The sequence below is a fragment of the Colossoma macropomum genome, unplaced genomic scaffold, assembly GCF_904425465.1.
Source record: "Colossoma macropomum unplaced genomic scaffold, Colossoma_macropomum, whole genome shotgun sequence".
Taxonomy (NCBI): domain Eukaryota; kingdom Metazoa; phylum Chordata; class Actinopteri; order Characiformes; family Serrasalmidae; genus Colossoma; species Colossoma macropomum.
Window position 1 is genome coordinate 16,071,970 of NW_023494801.1, and position 15,172 is coordinate 16,087,141.

The 15,172-nt window shown below is 38.6% G+C and overlaps 1 long non-coding RNA gene across 1 annotated transcript; it reads right to left on the reverse strand.

Moving 5' to 3' along the window:
• Positions 1–10,711: 10,711 nt before the first annotated feature.
• LOC118821404 lies at positions 10,712–14,088 on the reverse strand. The gene is made up of 3 exons (XR_005008334.1): positions 14,002–14,088; positions 12,718–12,795; positions 10,712–12,500 (listed from the first exon to the last, which is right to left on the reverse strand). It is a non-coding gene; the product is annotated as an uncharacterized LOC118821404 (long non-coding RNA).
• Positions 14,089–15,172: the final 1,084 nt, after the last annotated feature.

A 15,172-nucleotide genomic window follows, 5' to 3' on the forward strand; every position in this document is an offset into this window, starting at 1 on the left:
ATATTACTGCTCCCCTTTGTGGTGGCAGGAGTCTGCAAGGGACCATGCTGATGCCTCCTGAGCTTTCAGCACCCCCCAAATGTTTACATTTGTGACGTAGCAGGCCGTGTAGCAAGACACAACAATAACAGGACAGAACAAGATTTTTTTCAGCCATATGAGTGAAGACTTGGTGAACCTACAGAAGAGAATATTGAAAAGGCATTAAAGAAAGTTTTATCTGTGATAGTATAAGTACTAAACAAAATATAGTGTTGGTCAAAAAACTACTTTTTTACCTTAAAATCCATTTTTTCTCTATAGAATCTGCACGTGCCTGATTCCATCCTTGACATCCACCACGTGGGATTGGGGTGGAAGTGGGTAAAAACTGAAATGATCGTATGAATCCTGTCTAATCCCTGGCTGGTGGAATTAGTGGTGTTACAACTCTCCCCATTTTACAACCATACCTGGTTTCCCTTACATCACCACAGATATACATACCCAGATGCCACGTTGTCTGTTGTTCTCTATCTGAGGTGATACGTCTGCGTGTCCGCCATGTTGGAGCGGGCAAGATCTGTTTGTGAACAAATTCACTTGTATTGAGAGACAACTTCCTTATTACTCAACCGATTTTCACCGAATGTGTTTTGTTATTAATCCTCAGACAGAGATTAATCTAGGTTGCACAGACTGCTCTCAGTAGCTTTATTTCTTTAACAACTGATCGTGCTAAATAGCTGTCCAGACCAGCAGAAAAATATTCAGTTTGTTAAAAACTGAGTTTAGCATGAGCTTCGGTAGAAACACAATTGCACACATATCAGCAAATCTATCGATGTGTGAACCACTTCTAATCTTAATACGCATCAAAATAAAATAATCCACCCAAAAGACAGTAAGAAGGACGAAGTTAAAGTTGACTTCCTATTTGCCACCTTCTTGTTTGAGTTTTCCCGTTCTACCTTAAATAGTGCAGCAGTCACCTTCTGGTGCCTGAAGCTGCACCAGTTAAGGTGAAATGGGAAAATTCGAACAAGAAGCTGACAAATAAGAAATTTTTTGTTGACACACCCCCAACTCGGAAACTTGGGGCTCATTGAAAATTCCGAGTTTCCCACTAGTAAATACAACATTGTGGTGCCTTTCATGTGCATCCATCTCGTAAATATGATATTTCCACTTGAAGGCACCATTAATCATGGGTTAGCATAAGTTAGCCGGAACTGAGCTGATCTTCCAGCAGAGCTGTTAACTTGGCTTGCTAACCTTAGCTAAACTTACGCAAACAGGTTAACGTTAGCTAGTTAGCTAACAGCTCTAGTTAGCTAACAAGTGTACACACCAGTTTATTAAAAATGGAATATAACTAATGGCGAGCTATCTGACTGTTAGCAAGTGATGCTCATTTTCATTTTAACAAATGAGTTCAACACTAACAAATCACAGGATTAGGTTTGAGTGAATGTCTGACTGAAAAACTGTTGGTACATAAAATAAAGCAAGCATTTACTTAACATTAATAAATAAAAATGAAGAAAATGTTATAAAAATGAATAAAATGTTGTGTAGCTCTGTGTTTATAGTGCATCAGCTGGATGCTACTGGGTCAGTTTGCTCAACAGTAATCCGCCCAGGTACTAGAACTCATGGAAAATCGTTACATCAACTTGAAATTGTCAGCTGAAGCAGCCTGTCTGCTATGAGACAGTCATGAACTACAGGTTGTTGCGTCAGTTAAATCATCATGAGAAAGTTGTGCCAACTGTATTTTTAAAATTTGCCTAACATTTGGCGAGTTGGATTTTTCACAGTGCACGTCAGTGTCACTGTGGTGCTGAGAATGATCCACCACCCAGATAATAACTTAGTGGTGGTCCTGTGGGTGTTCTGACCTTTGAAGAACTGGGTAATAGGCTTTGTTTTTACCACAATAGCATATTGCAATATGTAGGCTGATGACTGTACTCCTGTCAGCAATAGACCGTTACGTCATATCATGCGATAGTAGGACACAGCGTGTTTGAGAAATGAATTGCTTGTCAGCTTGCAATTGTCTTTATGCAACCAGCGCAGGTCAACACAGTAACCTTCTTTCTAAACAATAACAAATAAATTACATATCATTTAACTTTACCTTAACATATCATACTTAACAGAAATATTTAATCCAAAAGGTTTGTTTCTATAATTTACAAACGCAGCTCGGAATCAAACACTCTTTTAAAAAATAAAATAAAAATAATAAATAAATTAACAAATAAAAAACACGTGCATTTGTAGGTGATGAGCCCAACACAGCAGCTAGTATGCTGCCACCATGGTCCTAATGTAACCTGCTCTGATATTATAAAAAAGTCCTCCCTGACCACTAAAGAAGGTAGCTAGGTAGGGCCCTTTCAAACATTTATGCCCTAGGGCCGATAATTTGATGATCCAGCCCTGTACTTAATGAATCAATCGGTCTCAGTCTTAGTCTCAGTCTCAGTTCTGCTCTCTCCGTCAATCAATTGATTAGTTATATATGAGGTGTGCTCCGCCTTGGTTAAAAATGAAAATCTTTACTTACTGGCCCTTTGCAGATTGATTGGTGACCTCTATAGTAGCCTACATCTTTGGTTCTGTATAGCACCGTAAAGGGTTCTGCTATTATTGCAATGTTAAGCTTGTAACAATAGACTGACCATCATATAAAGTCTTTGACAAACCTTAAATATTCAGTGCTAAACAAACATTCTCACACCTTGAGTCCATTTCCTAGCTATCATGACGGGCGAATAAAAGATAAATAAATAAATGAAAAAAACAAAACAAAAGTTCTGCAGTGCTGCAAAAGGTCAACTTATTGTGCTTACAGGAGACCCAGGCACTTAATAGTGCTAAAGCTCTAATGCAACACAATGACACAGTGTGTCAATTTCCATATTTGTTCTGAGATACAAAACTGCCCATTGCTGGGGCACAAATAAATATTTCTTAATCAAATTAGACATAAAGACTACACAATAAAAGTCCCAAAATTAAAAAAATATTATAATTATTAGGGTAATAATGTAAAGAAAAATGCAAAAAGAGCAACAAAAGGCAGCCAGTGAAACGTACAAGATCTTTGAGAGGGCTGGACTTTAATATAATCAACTTCACTGACCTAGCAGGATAAGAAAAGGCCAAACCTGTGGTGAAAGAAAACCCTGACATTATTAATGAGAGAAAAAAATCAAATTAAAGCATAGTCAAGATTAACATGAACATTTTTTACCTGACCTTTAATCTATATAGCAAGATTTGAAATCAACACCAGCCACTGCTTATTGTGTAATTCATTTTATTTTGGAAATTATTATTCATTTACATTACAGCCCTGAGCTGGATAAGCAGCACATGCAGGACCCTAATGTCTGGCTATTGAAGTTTAATCCACATTCATTGACCGCTGAGTGTTCATCTGAACCAGTGGGTGTTCATTAGGTCCATGAATAAACTTCCCTTGATTACTCTACTCCGGAAGATTTGTCATCTTGTGTACCTCAATCACTGTTCCACTGTAACACCAATCCACAATGTCAACTCTCTACACTGTTTTTCACTGGAAGATGTTTAGTTTCAAGATCCTGAGACTCCAGGTTTTCTTACACTTGAGATGACTGCAAGGGCTAGAAGGTCTACATAACATCTGAGGAAGGTGGTATGTAATCCTTCCAAGATAGTTGGCTGTTCCCTCAAAGACAGTCGTAATTCTTTCCTGTCTTGAGTTTCATACTTTGGCTAAAAACCTGACTCTACAACTTGATGCAACTTAGGACTAGCAGATCCACATAATTAACAACATCAGAACACTTGTGCCCGTGACAGTTTAATGGTCCATGGCTGCAAAGCGGACATGAAGTCAGCACTCATTTTTACAGTGTTCCATCATTAAGGTTATCACTGAAGAAGGTGAGCCCAGTTCTTTTTGGAAATCATGGACGCTGTGTCCTCTGGGCTAAAGACCACTCAGCTTGTTATCAGTGCACAGTTCAAAAGCTAGTATTCATGATGGTATAGGGGTGCATTAGTGAACATGGCATGGGTGACGTGCACATCTGTGAAGGCACCATTAATGCTGAACGATATACACAGGTTTTGGCAACATATGCTGCCATCCAGATGACGTCTTTTTCAGTGAAGGCCTTGCTTATTTCAGCAAGACAATGGCAAACCACATTCTGCATGTATTACAATAGCACTGCTCCATATTAAAAGAGTCCGGGTGCTAAACTGGCCTGCCTGCAGTCCAGACCTGTCACCACTGAAAACATTTGGCACATCATGAAATGAAAAATATGACAAAGGAGACCCTAAACTGTTGAGCAGCTGAAATCCTATATCAAACAAGAATGGGGAAACATTTTACTTTCAAAACTACAGCAACTGGTCTCTTCAGTTCCCAAACGCTTACAGAGTGTTGTTAAAAGAAGAGGTGATGAAACACAGTGGTAAACATGCCCCCGTCCCACCTTTTTTGGAACATGTTGTTGGCATCAAATTCAAAATGTGCATATATTTTTCCCAAAATAACAAAATTTCTCAATTTCAACATTTGATATGTTGTGTTTGTAGTATTTTCCTTTAAAATATGGTTTACATGATTTGCACATCATTGCATTCTTTTTTTATTTACATTCTGCACAGCGTCCTAACTTTTTTGGAAATGGGGTTGTAAAACTTTGTGGTTTATGAAGTGTCTGTGCCATGGTGGTGCACACTGAAGGCCCTTAAAGTGAACTGATGTCATGTGGATGCCATGCGGTTTCTTCCTCCACAAACCAAGGTCTGACAGAACCCCAGCTTGTTTCCTCCACAGGAAGGCTGGGCTCTGTTGACACAGAGAGAATAGCACAGTGCTTAGACTGACAACAACAACAGTGTAATTTAAACATCATCGTATTATTACAATAAACCTCTACCAGGTCTAGATGTACAGAAGGATAAAGTCTCACTTCATTCATTATAACCTCCCACATTCTAATAAGGCTGGAATGTTTTTACCACCAAATGCTCAAACATGATGCTTGAACATCTCGGTGTCTGTATTTGCTATGCTGTTTGGATTTTGGTTTCATTACATTTACCATTTCTAATCCAAGTTTGCATCCATGTGTTAAACTGGCAGAAAAGTGAACTCACCCTCACAGCCACAGCATGTGAAGAACTGGGAGACAGTGGTGAAGAGGCGGTGAATCCATCCGGTAAAGGTATCTGGGGTGGGATTTTTAAAAAGTGGGATTTATTGTACTGTATTGAGCTAAACAACAATTTCATGTTGTTTTGTGATTGTCTGTGACTACAGTGTGCCTGCTTTAAGTACACTGAGAGCTGCAGTGCCTACAGGTCCTCAACTAATAGCATTAGGTTTCAGTATATTTTTGTGTGACCAGTGTGAACTCCATGAATGTACTGTTACATGCTGACAATAAAAAAGATTGGAAGAGAGAGAGAGAGAGAGAGAGAGAGAGAGAGAGAGAGAGAGAGAGAGAGAGCTTGAGTATGGCTTCACTCTGAGGTCCAAATCAATCTGATAAATGACTGGTCTACCACAGACAAACATGTACGACAAACATTTAAACCTGTAACACAACAGACACAATTCCTGTAGTTTGATTTTATGTCGCGATTTTTCACGTTTAGGCTCCCTGCTAAAACTGCGGGATAAACTGTTGTGCAACCTCGTCTTCGTTACATCTTAAATGGCCTACAAGTTCAACCAACCATTAACTAATAATCATTTCCCTTCTAACCCCTGAAGTCAGACCATGGCGAAGCGTAAGCACTTCATGAACAGCTCACTTGGGACCTGCAAAGAAACGCCCAAAACAACCACTGTGTGACTCAATGAGTCAAAGACACACCCTCTAAAGTACAATGTACCAATGTTTTTTCAACACAGTTTTTTTCAGTTACTGAGCTGCTTGTGTAAATCACTAAATCTAGCCTAATATTAATCACAGCAGGTACTAGCTAAGCTCCAGTACAGCCTCCGTACTATAGTGTTAGCTGTAACACGGTGGTACAATTAATCCACTATTAGTAAACACAAAGAAAGTAAATTTTGTCTTTTTGTTCCATATTAAACAGATTTAAAACGACAGAGAAAATGTCTGAAAACAGGGATTTTCTTCTACTTTATTGTCTTTCAGATGTTAGTATTTTGGTTTTAAATAAGTATATTAACGAAATTGACATTATTTGTATAAGTATATTAATGAAAGAGCTGGTAAAGCTGTAGTTGTTCAGAAACAATGCTCCGTATTGTACTGATGTGTGATTTTTATTAACTGTCTTACATATATATTACATAATATATTTGTTATTGTCTGACACACAGTCTCATGTCAGTTTTCATATATAACTTAATGTGTGTGTGTGTGTGTGTGTGTGTGTGTGTGTGTGTGTGTGTGTCTATCATTTGAGCTGTCTGTCTGTCTTATTGTTAATTGTTAATATATAATGGAAAATGTACTTGTTTCTTACAACATAGAATTAACTTTGCACTAATTCATCAGACTTTTCTAGCAAATGGTACATCTAACCCTCTGGTGGATTTGTGCATGAACAGTAGGTGCTAGAAACAAAGCTTAAGTGTTCGTTTGTAGCAGAGTTGTACATGTTGCTTGTATGAAAATATGATTATTCTTAAATATTTTTTTCTATATATTATTTCGCATAAAGCAATATGTGTTAGGTTGTGCCCTGCTCTCCCCTTTGATTGTTCATGAAAGATGACGTGTAATTTCTAGAATGTCCGTTAAAAAAGCGGGAGAGGACATTCTTTTACTTCAGGATTATTATACACTACCTATTTGTTTGTCACCTTTATGTTATAGATGTTCTAGATATGTTCTAGCGAAGGGTTGAAGTATAACAATTATAAAAATGAGAACAAAGAAATAAAAAGTAGCTTTAATAATAATAATAATAATAATAATAATAATAATAATAATAATAATTCCATAATATTTTGAATGAAAGTAGAACAAACTGAAAAGGGCATAAAATTTATTACAATCTGAAGTTCTAGGATTATCTGCCCTTGATTCATTATCTTTGTTCATGTTATTGTCATGCAATTACAACATTAAGTAGCGTAGATGGATCAGTGATGACCAGTTATTACATAAATAATACTATTACAAACATAAGGCTAGGGCAATCACAGAACAACACAAGAACAATCATAGAACAACTCAAGAACAATCACAGAACAACAGAAGAACAGTCTGAGATCAGTTTAACTTCTTCAAACATTCACAGCATTCTGAAATTTTGCCAACAGTGTCTTCATCTGTCTATCAGTCGGAGGCATAGTCATAGGGCCTGCCCAATCAACTGGGGAAAATATTTATTAAGTAGAATTTTTTTAAGGTAATGCAGTTTGATTTTTAATGTAAGTGCTATCACTGTATTACAGCCAATAAATTATTAACCCCTCCATCTAGCTCCTATTTCTCAGTCCTCCAATCACTGTACCGAAACTGTTGCTATCCGTGATGCCTTAAGCTGTCAGTTTATCAATATGCCACACCCCCAGGCTACAGCTATGCACATAGCCCTCGTTTAAGTGGCCGAGGTGGAGGTATAGCAACCATCCATACTAAAGTCTTAGGTGTGAGCCAGAAAGTAGGATACAAATTCTCTTCTTTTGAAGTTCATTTTCTTAATATAAGTGATCAAGGAACAAATAAAAAGTCCTTTTCACTAATTACAATTTACAGGCCGCCAGGGCCGTATTCTCAGTTCTTACAGGAATTCATTGAGTTTCTATCAAGTCTAATAACACTTTCAAATAAAATAATAGTTGTCGGAGATTTTAATACCCACTTTGACAATCCTCAAGATGCACTAAGCAAGGCATTTATATCTGTCATAGACTCCATAGGTTTCACCCACATCATAAAGGGGCCCACACACTACCACAGCCACACTCTAGACTTAATACTAACCTTTGGTGTGGACATAGATAACTTAGCCATTCTCCCCCAGAGTACAGCAGTCTCAGATCATTACTTAATCTCATACGAAATTCACTCTGGTGGTAATACGCATTCATCACCATGTTATCATGTTAAGCAGACAATAACTTTCTCCACAGCAGGTAGCTTTATTAGAAACCTTCCAGAATTATCAGCTTCTGTCAGCTGTCCATCTGATCCTACCGAGTTAGATATTATGACCAAGCTCTTAGAGGATAATTTTCGATCTATTCTAGATAGTGTGGCCCCATTAAAAAGTAAAATAATAAGGCAAACTCGCCTCTTGGTGTAATGATCATACTTGGGCTTTAAAACAGACTGCCAGACCACTAGAGCAAAAATGGCACCTGACTAAGCTAGAAGTGTTCCAGTCTGCCTGGAAAGAGAGCCTTATAGACTATGGAAGAGCACTTGCTAGTTAGTGAACCCCAGATACCATTAGCCTATAGCAGCAATGATTTAATGAACTTCTTTAGTGATAAAATTGAAAAAATTAGGCAGAAAATTCAGAATGCACAGTTAAAATCTACAAACCTGCTTCCCCATAATGCCAGCCTCAATCTTGAGAATATTATGATCCCTGCAGAGAGGCTGGAATCATTTACCTTACTTCAAGAAAATGATATAGTTAAAATCGTTTCTTCCGCAAAATCATCTACTTGTATGTTAGATCCGATTCCTACAGGTTTACTCAAGGAAATTTTGCCAGAAATAACAAAGCCTATTCTCTCAATAATAAACTCCTCTCTTAGCCTTGGATACATCCCAAAATCTCTTAAACTAGCAGTAATTAGACCACTAATTAAGAAAACTAACCTCGATCCCTGCGAACTATCAAATTATAGACCCATCTCAAATCTCCCCTTTATATCTAAGATCTTGGAAAATGTTGTAGCAAAACAATTAAGCTCCTATATGCAAAGGAATCAAATACATGAAAAATTTCAATCTGGTTTTAGGCCACATCATAGTACAGAGACAGCACTAGTAAAAATTGTAAATGATCTATTATTATTCTCTGACCAAGAAAAAGTGTCTCTGTTAGTCCTCCTCGATCTTAGTGAGGCATTTGACACAATAGACCATGCTATCTTATTAGACAGACTAGAAAACCTTGTAGGAGTAACAGGAATAGCTCTTTCCTGGTTCAGGTCCTACCTCACTGATCGCTATCAGTTTGTTCATTTAAACAGTGAATCATCTGCCCTCACAAAAGTAAAGTTTTAGGACCTGTATTATTCACACTATATATGATACCACTGGGCACCATTATCAGTAAACACGGCATAAATTTCCACTGTTATGCCGATGACACTCAGTTATACTTAGCAAGCGAACCGGATGATAAAATTAAACTTGGCAAGATTGAGGACTGTATAAAAGACATAAAAGACTGGATGTTTCCTTCTTAACTCGGATAAAACAGAGGTTCTACTTCTTGGTCCAAAAGCAGCTAGAAACAAACTGTCTAATTTTACACATTAATTTAACAATTTCTCAGTTGCATCATGCTCACCTGTAAAAAATCTTGGTGTCATGATAGACCTAGATCTGTCCTTCGACGCACATATAACTAATATTACTAGAACAGCCTTCCTGCATCTCTGCAATATTGCTAAATTAAGAAATGCATTATCTCTACAGGATGCAGAAAAGTTAGTTCATGCATTTATTACTTCAAGGCTAGATTACTGTAATGCCCTGCTGGCTGGATGTCCGAGCAAAAGCCTTAACAAGCTTCAGCTAGTCCAGAACGCTGCAGCCAGAAACCAGAACCAGAAAATTTGACCATATCAGCCCAGTTTTATCAACCTTACACTGGTTACCAGTTAAATTTCGCAGTGATTATAAAATTCTCTTACTGACTTATAAAGCTGTAAACGGACTCGCCCCTCTGTACCTGAGTGAACTTCTCTCCCACTATGAACCATCACGCCTACTTAGATCACAAGGTGCTGGTTTACTATTAGTACCTAGAATTAATAAAGTTACGTCAGGGGGGAGAGCTTTCTCATACAAAGCCCCCCAGCTTTGGAATAATCTTCCTGTTAATGTTCGGGACTCTAGGCTAATAACTTACTTGTATAGTCAAGCCTTTGGTAATTAGTTTTCCGTCGTGTCATGTTCTATACCTGCCAGAGTCTCTGCTGCTCTGCTAACACTTTAATCTGTGATCAGTCACCCATTACAGAACTGACTATCTGTGTGTTTTTCCTTTTCTTTGCCGAGTTGAACAGCTGCCCATCCTGTGCATCTGATGCTGCTGCCTCTTCTGCCTTGATCGGGTGCCACTGCTGCCAGCCCTCTGGACCGGCTTGACCACCATTGAGCTTCATGCTGTACAACGCCGTGCAAACTTCACCCTCACATCCTGACCCTACTGATAAACTTTGCTTGCTTGTAATTAAATGATGTAACTGGGGATGTTTAAAAATCAGATTCTAACCCGTTTCTTCCCATCCAAGTTTGTGAAAAAATGTGTCACTTTTACTTCAATGGCTGAAATCTAATGTTACTTCAATGACTCAAATGTATGGCATGAATAGACCATAAACATTTTTATGTCCAGTATTTTTGGCTTTGATTATTAGTTTTAGGTTTTAAGTCTGCTGTGTTTCCTTGTCTTTGCACATCTCAGCTGTCAGATTTTATCTCAGTTATGTTGTCTTAACTGCCAGCTGTGGCAGTATGCTTTAGCTTTATGTGAATTTATTATTTTGGTTGATGGTAATGTTATAGGGGAATGAGCAGGTTGATGACTGCATGGCTGTTGGGAATAGGCTACAATCTGATGACAAGACATTGCAGGACATTAGCACATTTGGAAAGTGTGTCCACAGGCCTGCCCAAAATTTTATTTGTCTGAGATTATAAAAATGACTTGAATTAGGACTATCAGTCAAATACTTTTAATTGCGTCACTTCTTACCTCTGCTATCAGACTCCATAAGAAGTGCTTCATGAATAGAGTGATAATAAAAGTCCACAGTCCTGCTTTATGCTTTTACTGCTTTTCAAAATACAAAAATAAGTCACTTAACAAATGAAAAGAATGCTCAACAAAATCTGAAATAAAGCCTTAAAAGTGCAACAAACAAAACATTTCAGTGTAATACTTTCCCTGTATTACATTTCCTTGTATTTCTTCCATGTCCAGCAATCCATCAAGTCCATAACAGAGATTTTTAGCACCAGGTATAGCAGAACAAGAAACACGATTGTAAAATCTTAATACTTAAAACATTTTTTGTGCTCAACCTTACTTTTCCTTTCCTCGCTGACATGCTGGGACAAATAAAAAACAAAAAACAAACAAGACAATATAAATAACAACATATGGCACTTACAGGAGGACCAAGCACCTAAACAGGAGGACCAAGCACCTAAACACCAAGGCTCTGTAGAAGTAACAAAATATAATTGTTTTGTAAAAAGAAAAGGATGTAAAGAAAAGTTCCAAACGTGCAACAATAAGCAGCCAGCAGAAAGAATACAACCTTTGAGGGGGCAGGACAGTTTTATGGGTCAACTTCATTGGTCTTGTAGATTAAGATTAAGGTCTAATTGAGGTGAAAAACACTGACACTATAAATGTTACAGGTAAAAAAACTTGAATCATAGTCAAGATTAACACAAACATGTATCACCTCACATTTAATCTATAGAGCATTTCAAATTAACATGTGAAGCAATTCAATTTTATATTTGGGAATTATTGTTTATTCATATTACAGCCCTGAGTCTGATATGCAGTATATTCAGGTCACTGACATCATCTGCATGGCTATAGAACTGAACCACCGATTGTTTATCTGATCCAGTGGATGTTTATAAAGTGCATAAAAAACTGATCACTCCACTCTGGAAGACATTTCATCTTGTGGACCTCAATCACTTTTTTACTGTAATACTTATCCACTGTGACCACTGTAACATTACATTAATTTTTTTCCCTGGAAGTGCAAAATCCAATGATTCCAAGGTCCTGGACTTTATATACTGGCTGTGATTCATATTTTTAGACCCTGATGTGACAGAGTAGGTCCCACTTACCCCTGAACATTTCAGGCTTATTACATACTAACTACAGGCACTTCAATGCAAACTAATGGAGCTTTTATTAGGTTATAGAAGTGTGTATTAAAACTTGCCTTGGAAAGGGGTTAATTCAAGAGAAACGCATATATGCCAGCACCCATTTTTACAGTGATGCACACATCTGCAGTGAGGTGATCTCTGAAGGAGGTGAGCCCAACTCTCGCCAGTGTGAAAGATGTTGGCTTTAAAGAGATGCTTGCCTGATGCTTCATGTCAGAAGTGTTCTGCAGCAAAGGCAACAGAAAGTGAAACTTCCTGATTTGTAAAGTGTCTGTGCTGATGCATAAGTGAATCATCAATGTGAAATGATGTCATTTGGATGCCATGATGTTTCTTCTTCTACACACCAGGGCCTGACAGAACTGTGGTTTGTTTCCTCCTCAGCAAGGCTGGGCTCATGTTCCCCTGCTAACACAAAGGTAATGGCACAAAGCTTGTTAGACTGACAACAATGACAGTGTAATTTAAACCTCACTGTATTATTTTAATAAACCTCTCTTAGGTCTAGGGGAGGCTGTGATGTGTGAAGTCTGAAGGGTGGGTGGATAGGAGGGTAAAAAACCACTAACTTGTGTTATTTTTACTACTGAAAGCTTGAAAAGTGACTTCTTTAAAGGGAACTTACCAGATCCAACCCAGCAACGGCATGTGAGGAACCGAGAGACTGCGATGACAAAGCGTTGAATCACAGTGGTCAAGGTCTCTGGGGTGAAAAATTGGGGATAATTAGGCTGTGGAAAGTCACAACAATGTGGATGCAGGGTTTTTTTCCAGATGAAAATCTGTCAGCATTATGCTGGTATGCTCTAGAAGATTTGCCTAGTGTAAATTAGAGATATACACTATATGGACAAAAGTATTGGGGCACCTACACATTACACCCACAGGGGCTTTTACGACATCTCATTCTAAATCCATAGGCATTAATATATAGTTGGTCCTCCTTTTGCAAGAAGAGTTAATTAACAGAAACCAACAAAATGGCTAAAAACGCTTAATAGCTTTTTGGGTAAAAGACTCTTTAGTCTGTGGAGCTAATCCAAATGTATTATATCTTAACTGGATTTATCTAAGTAACAATGGATTAGACCAGAAATAGTAGGTTTTACTAGATGTATATTAGTGATTTTAACAAATAAGTACAGTAAACCCTCCAAAAAATATGTTAGTGCAGTTACATTTGTAAGAATAATGTAATTATTTGATTATTTGAGCACAATAATGCACCCAGTCTCCTGTCTACATAAATAGACGTAAAACTCTTCGAAGTTCAGTTTGTATTTGAACACCTAAACAATACCTTTTACATCTGTGAGAGTGAAACACAGAGAGAGAGAGAGCAGACAGAGAGGAAGAGCGAGCGTGAGCATAACGAGACATGGGAGGGCTAGAGTGCGGAAGAGGAGAGAGAGAGAGAGAGAGAGAGAGAGAGAGAGAGAGAGAGAGAGAGAGAGAGAGAGAGAGAGAGAGAGAGAGAGAGAGAGAGAGTCATGCGTTCTCTGCAGCTGAACTGTACACTGTAAACAAACAAACCTGTAGTGTGCATGTAAAACAGAGAGCGAGGCAGCTGGTTAGTGTCAAAGAAACTGTGTTTGAATTTAATGTAAGCACACGTTTCCCACTAATCCGAACTGCCAAACTGAACCCGAATGACTTCCAGAAACACTACTACACACCTAAAGAGTCCTGAACAAGAACAACTGTACGAATAGTCTGTCAGAGATTCATTTCAGACGCACGCCAGACGAGACACTTACACAGTTTACTCAAAACCTTAAACAGGACCGCGAGTTAAACTCGCTCCCGACGGCTGCGCTTCTGGACATCTCTCAGCACTCGATCATTCCTCATTTAATCACAATTAAGACGAGCGAATGAATCAATAATACTTGTCATCTCGTTGTATTACCTCTGTTGTTTGACTCCATAGGAAGCGCTTCGCGAACGGAACAGTGCGGTGATAAACTCCTCCGTCCGCTGCTCGCTCCGCAGAAACTGTGAGCAGCGGTGAAAACGGACACCAGAAGTTACACACGCGGCTCGGCCAATCAAATCAGACCTCGTAAGTTGTAAACCAATCAAATCACCTAGACGAGACTGCTGTGACGCTGTCGTGACGCGCTCAGAAGCAACCCGTGCAGGAATTTCCAGGGCAGCTCTGACTGCACGCCCGCGCCAGAGCTGCCTTGCTGGGCTCATTGCAATTGATCTACCTTAAAGAGCGCTGTGGCGTGGCCTGTAGAGGGCGCCATTTAGTCATTATAAAAATGCACTCCTTAGAAGCGGGAAAAACCGAAAAAATGCCCACATTTATTAAGCATCCCAGAGTAACAGCACTGATCTAACATTAGGCTTCATCAGGTCATGGAATTTTATTCAGAGTTACATAAAAAGCTTTTGTGTTGTTAAGTGTTACTTTAAGTTAAGTGTATGTATTATTAGCCTATTTGTGTGGTTCTGTGTTATGGTGTGGGCTGTGTGTGGTGAGGGTAGGTCACTGCCAGGTTCTTGGTGACCACCTCTACGGTTTCAGCTCTTTGTATCTGTTGATGTATTTCAGTAAAAAGCACTTCTCACAACAAAATTATGGTCTCTCCTGTTTTTCTCAATGCCAAGAACACAGCATGTAGCTGTGCTCTTTCGCACCTCTCCAATCAGACTCCGTAAGAAGTGCTGGGTGAACAAAGTGATAATAAACGTTGAAGCCTTTTTAAAGGTGGGCCGTAAAACTCAAGTTTTACCATCTGTAGATCACTTATACATGAACATTTTTATCATCTGCAGATGACAAAATGTGCTGTTTGTACATGTAAAACACGTCTTTGTCCGTCCTCATCTGAACAAACAATATTTCACATGTGCAGGTGATTGTTTTTGGCCCTGATATCATGCCATACGTTCAACTCATACGGCACACTGTAACTTGAGGTGACCAGTAAGTGTGAAGTTAGATGTAAGACTATGGGGGAAAAATCTAGACTAGACTTTCTCTTTAAAATGCATATAATGATCATTTAGTTCAGTTACGGTGCTGCTCTTTTACCTTTATGCCTTCTGTATTTGCCGCTACTGATGCACAA